This window comes from Artibeus jamaicensis, unplaced genomic scaffold (assembly GCF_021234435.1).
Source record: "Artibeus jamaicensis isolate MK-2021 breed Jamaican fruit bat unplaced genomic scaffold, CSHL_Jam_final contig_233, whole genome shotgun sequence".
NCBI classification, from domain to species: Eukaryota; Metazoa; Chordata; class Mammalia; order Chiroptera; family Phyllostomidae; genus Artibeus; species Artibeus jamaicensis.
Genome location: NW_026521486.1, coordinates 3,212,742 through 3,218,828, shown reverse-complemented (window position 1 = coordinate 3,218,828; position 6,087 = coordinate 3,212,742).

The following is a 6,087-nucleotide window of genomic DNA, read 5'->3' as shown; positions in this document are numbered from 1 at the left end:
CCCACCTTGCACCCAGGCGCCCGCACCCCCGCGGTGGGCGGTAGACCCCCCCCACTCGCGCCCCACCTCCCAGCCCGGGGCGTGCACCCGCATCCGCCCCGCCGCGCGCCCATCCAGCACAGGTCGGCTCCGCCGTTCCGCACACGCCCAAGGCACTCGACAGGAAATGCTGCTGCGGGAAGTGACCCGAGAGAGGCGTTCCTCCACTCGGTACAAATTTAGGGGGCGTCGGTGCCATCCCAGGCACTGGCGCAGGCTCCCGGCCCTCTCGGAGCTGGCACGTGGGAAGAACCACAGCGATTTCAGGCGCTGGCACGTGCTACGAAAAACATGCCTCATCATATGGGGGGGGGGCAGAAGGGGGCGGGGGGGGCGACTGCATTCACCAGGACCACTCTCGAACCTAAAAAGACATTCTGTCCAGATAGTGCCCCAAATCTGCATCTAACGAGGTACTTCTGGCACAGACAATTTGAGAACAGAATTCAAGAGGTTTTAGAACTCGCCGAACAAATATACATTAAGCACCTAGTACATGCCAGGGTCTGGGGAAACTCGAAGATTAAAACCGTGAAATCCTGGTCCAATTTGCTGAGGCTCCTTGTCTTTAGCCGAGAGAAGATGAGAAAGAAGTGACAGTGTGTATGTAGCCCTAGGTGGTATGGCCGGGAGGACTGAGGGATCGGACTATAGCGGCCGGAATGCAGAGCACAGCCGGTAGGCGGGACCTACTCTGTCTCCTTCTTGCTCTATCATTTCTTTAAATTGACTCTCAGAGGGGGGCGGGAGGAAGAGAGAAGGGAGGGAGGGAGGGAGAGAGAAACATCCATCTGTTGTTCCACTTACTGACACGCTCAGTTGAACCTCGTATGTGCTCTGACTGGGGATGGAACCCGCAACCTTGGAGCACCAGGACGATCCTCTTACCGGCTGAGCTACCCGGCTGGGCCTCTCCTCCTTGTTCTAGACTGAGACACCTGAAGTCTGGCGGGGTGGGGGGCACACGAGTGTCTGGGAGCGCATGTGTACCCACGGACAGAGAGGGGAACCAGAGCAATTAGCCCTGACTCGGCAGGCTTTCGGATGTCTTTACAATTTCAAAGGAGGACATTTCAAGCTCCTGAGACATGATGAACGATGTAATGTCACGCTGAGGCAGCTAGCCAAAGGCTAAAGGGGTTGAGCCTATGAGTGAATGGCCGATGCTTCAGATGAGGGTTCTCGCTATGAAAGGAGGCAGGGGAGAACCGTGCGGTGTTGGATTGGAACCTGCAGTATGGATGCGAGTTTATTCTTTTCAGAAATATCTATTTCTTGTCTTTGCTGAAAGGCCCTTGGACACCGGGATCCCAGGAATCCAGGCATTGCCCATGGCCCAGATCTGGGTTGCTGGACCCCTCCCCACCAGGAGGAGTCAGGGTTTCTAGAAGAGAAGGTCCATTTCAGGCCTGGACAAAGAAAGTACAAGAGGAGCCTAAAATATCTTGTTGGGCCAAAAAGTAATAAAGTATTTTTTTTTAATGATAGGGCTAGGTCGAAAGGACACAGGAGCCAGCTTCAAAGACCAAATGAAGAATGATTTGCACATGTCAGGCAACAACTGGAAATGGTATAAACGCCCATCAACAGCAGGATGCACACATTGTAATCTACTCAACACAATGGAAGGCTTACTACACAGCGATTAAAAAAAGAACTGCTGGTGTACACAGCAGCATAGGTGAACTTCACAATCAAACGATGGACCAACGACACCAAGTACAAAGGGTGGTGTGTTACATGACTCCATCCACATACGGATCAAGTACAAGCAAAATCTATGGTGACAGAGACCAGAGATGCGCTTAAGTTGGGTCAGGTCGAGAGGGTCGAATGGGAGTAAATGCAAAAGCACCCTCCGGAGTGTCTGAAACATCGCCTCGCCCCCAGTGCGCGGCCAGATGCAGTGTAGACGGAGGGGCAGGGCATGTCGCACGGTGGCGCCACTAGGGGAGCCATGCAGGCCCCGTGCTTAGGAGGGCGCTGCACTTGGGCTTTCACGCCCTGGTCACCGCCTTGAAATTAACAACCTCATTTGAACTTGTGCTTTTTTAAGTGAAGTCGGTGGGCTGACGGAGCATGTGCAGAGGACTTGGAGCCTGGGCTCCGAGCAGCTCCGCCAAGGCCAGGTCTGCCCCGTGGGTAGCGAACGCTCCATCTCGGGAGGTGTGTAAGTGGCCGGGTGGCCTTCTGCCTGCAGACTCTTCCTAAATAAGGTGGATCCGCAAATTCTCTGCCCCCGAGATCCCGGAGATCCCTTAAGGCAGCTGAGGCAGCAGAAAGGCCGGCTCGCGGCGGGTCGCTGTCCACGGTGCTGAACGCGTTTGACTCCCTGATCCTGCCGCGCTTCCCCATCTGCGACTCTGAGAAGCAACTGCAGGGACCCTGCTGCTGCTTCCTTCTCTGTGCTGTCTTGATGCCTATTTTCCACTTGCACGTAGCAAAGTTTTCAGGGTGAAGTACTCATTTATTATAAAAACATCAAGCATATAAAATTGGGACAATTGCATAACAAACTTCTATGTACACATCGCCCCATGTCAAATGTCAGCAGTTCATATCCCATCCCCTCACCCACTTTCCCCCACCCCAGTTATTTTGAGGCAAATCTCCTGCATTACATCATCTCATCAATATTTCAGTATGATCTTTCAGCAAGACTTCTTAAAAACATATCCCCAATACTTTAACACAGGTAAAAAGTAATGATTATACCGTAACATCACCAAACGGGGTGAGGGTGCACGATCAGACTTATGGATGGAATGCCAAGGTCAGAGGGGTTGAGGCACCTGCCTGGAAGGCCTAAGGTAGCCAGGATTTAGTGCTGGACACCACAGGTTGTCCCACCAACATGATGTGACCACAGCCACCAATTGGCACATACCAGCCTGCTGGTCACAGATAACATTAAGCAAGTCTAAGGTATGGGGTGCCAGCTCTGGCAAAGAGTCACCCCCACGGGGTGTCCTCAGGGACCACCCATACCCAGGAGCTTCAGGCTCTAGCCACACTCGTGCTCAGATAAGTCCAGGTCAAGATCAATTACATCGGAATGTCTGCAGCCGAGTCCTGGGCACCGTTATTTCCACCTGGCACCCCCTGCGCAGATGGGATGGAAAGACAGCCAGACCTGAGCTTGAGTGGAATCTGTGTCAGCGACAGGCTGTGGCACCTGGGACAGGGCACTTCGCCCCTCTGAGCCTCTGATTCCTTGTCAGTGTAACTTACCACAGGTCACCCCAACCTGTGTTAGCACCTGCTGTCCCCTCTCCCGGCGTGGCTCTCTGCCAACCCAAATTCTAGGCTTCCACAAAGACCCAGTTAGAAACCCGTTCCTGTGGCTGACCCCTCCAGGAATCCCGTCTCCTCCGTCTGACCATGGACACTGCCCATGTGTTGGGCTCAGCACAGCTGGAGGCCCCTTCGGAACCTGCTGCTCCACCCCTGACTTCAAATACAGGAGTCGAGGAACTGGTGGAGAGGGCTTGCCCAGCGTGCAGACCAGACGCACAGTGAGGCCGTGACAGGCTAGGGATCTTTCTGCCCCCCCGGGGCTCTCCGCCTTGGGCAGTTCCAGCTTGACCTCTTACCCATGAACATAACCTCTCTGCCCCTCAGTTTCCTCACCTGTAAATGGAAGAGGAAAATGCCTGTTTCCCGGGGTTGCTGGGAGAATCCAGTGAGATGAGGGTTTTGTAAACTTGGAAGTGGCCCATACCTGTGACGGTTAGATTCCCTATTTCCTCCACAGAGATGGCAATAGAGGCGCGTGAGCTTGGGGCAGGGACCTGCAGGTGGCATCAGGACATGCCCAGGAGACAGTGGGCATTCAGGGAGCCAGACCAGGGGGGTGGACCTGCTGCCAGCCCAGGACTGGGGTCAAGAACGGGAGGCATGGCCGTGCTGAAGGGTCTGGAGAGATTCTGGGCGGGGACACTGGGAGGAAGAGGAGGTTGGTGGACCCAAGACGTGAGCACCGCCGTGCAGAGACTACGGTGCAGAGGGCTCCGACATCACATAGGCCCGGGGCCTGACTGCAGCTCCCCTGAGTTTGGTGCAGACTGCCCGCCCCCCCGCAGCCAGGGACAGTGTGAGGCTCAAAGGGGACCCTCCTGCTCTGGTGCCAGACACAGAGCAGAAGTGTAACCAAGGTGCTTCCGCTGTCCCCTCCCTTTCCGAGCAGCAGTCCCTAGCAGGTGAGGGAGTCTGCAGGGGTGTTTGATTTTCTCCAACTGGTATTCCGTGGTGTACAGTCACAGTCCCCGTCCTGCACAGGGTGGGAGGTCAGGGGAGGGACTGAGGGGAGGGGATTCCCCCGGCCACAGCGATGCTGAGTTGCAGAGACAGGACTCAAACCCAGGCACGCAGGAACTCAGAACCCAGGATCGCCCTCTGCTCTGCGACACCCAGGGCTGTGTCAGGAGGACAGAGAGGGGACAAGTCCGAGAACTCGGGCCGAGATCAGTTCCTGGCCTGTCTGCTTTGTCAGCTGAGCCGTCTCAACGCCTGGCCAGGGTACCGTGGGGGCCCTGCTCGGAGGACGGGAAGAGCGGTGACTCCCAGGAAAGGCCAGAAAAACTCTGCTGTCCCAGCATCCTCTCTGCCTGAGAGGTGGAGGGGTCAGGGGAGGGGCAGAGGCACCATGGACCTTCCTGTGGAATGAGGGGGCTGTGGTGGTGGCAGCAGGTGGCCACCCCAGCAGAAGCACCTGCAGCCGGGGTTCTGAAAAGACTGAATTCCCTTTGGCCTCCCCTCCCCTCCCCACTTTTCTCCTTGGGCTCCAGCTGGGTGGACCAGGGAGGAAGTCAGAGATCAGGGTTTCAGGAACAAGTGGACCGTGGGGGTCACCCCCAAGGGCTGGTGCCAGACAGCAGAAGTCAGTGCAGGATCTGAGGGAGGCACAGCACCCCCTGACACCCACCGGCGCCCCAGCCTCTGAGGGGAGCCTCCAGCCCGGATCCTGCAAACCCCTGCACTTTGCTCTGCCACAGCACTGGACCCCCCTACCCCATCCCCCCACCCAGAGCTGCCCCAGTGCCCCGGGAAGCTCCGGAACCGGGATGCCGGTCAGCTCCTGCTTCCTGCCTCCCTCTGATGGGGCAGGGCCGGGGTGACCTGGGCCCACAGTGACCCCGGACATGCCCATAGGCGGGGCCTCTCCCCAGAAAGAAGCCTCCAGCCCCCAGGGAACTGGCTCCAAGGAGCAGGGGATCCAGAGGGGCTGGTGGGGCCTCCTCTGGCTCCCAAGGGCACCCCACCCACACGGGCTGGGGCAAGAGTCAGAGGGAGAAAAGGAGGCTGCCCTCGGTCCTCCACTTGGCCAACAATTCCAGTGCCCAGCCTGGGCCAGGAGCTAGACTCTGGGCTCTGGGGGGCGTCAGAGCCCGGCCTCCCTCCAGGGGGCAGGCATGGGCACACGGTCACTGAGCTGGCCCAGCCGGGTACTGCTCAGGCGGGACGTGCAGGGCAGGGCTGGGCTCCTGGGCTGGGTCCACAGGAGGGGCTGCCTCGGGCTGGAGACAGGCGGCCTGCAGGCTGCGGAGGAAGCAGAAACCAGTGAGGGCAAGCTATCGGCACCCGGGGCTGGGCGAAGGGCAGGGTGGAGCCATGGGGGTGGCCGGGCACACGGCAAGCCCCGAGCCACACTTCTCCCAAGTCCTGCAAGGATGGGGGGCAACCAAGGCCCTATTCTGGCTGAGCTGGGGAGGCAGGAAGGCCCCAGGGAGGGCTGTGCAGGTGTCCTTGGTAAACAAAGGGGTGCGAGTGGGTGCGGGAGGACTGCGGGGGCTCCAGCCAGCAGGGGACGCAGGCTGGGAGACGCCCCACCCAGGGCCCGTGGGGGCATCTGGAGAGATGCAGGACCGATGGGGGAATGGGCAGAGCGGGGCCATCGGTGTCCTCGGCAAGTGGGAGCCAGGAGAACAGCGGCTGCCCTGAGAGCCTGGCAGATGGACCAATGGGACAGGTCAGCACCCACGTCCAGGCCCAGCACGGAAGGTGTGGGTGCCTCCCCACCCAGGACCGCCCCCGGCCTGCCTGCCCGCC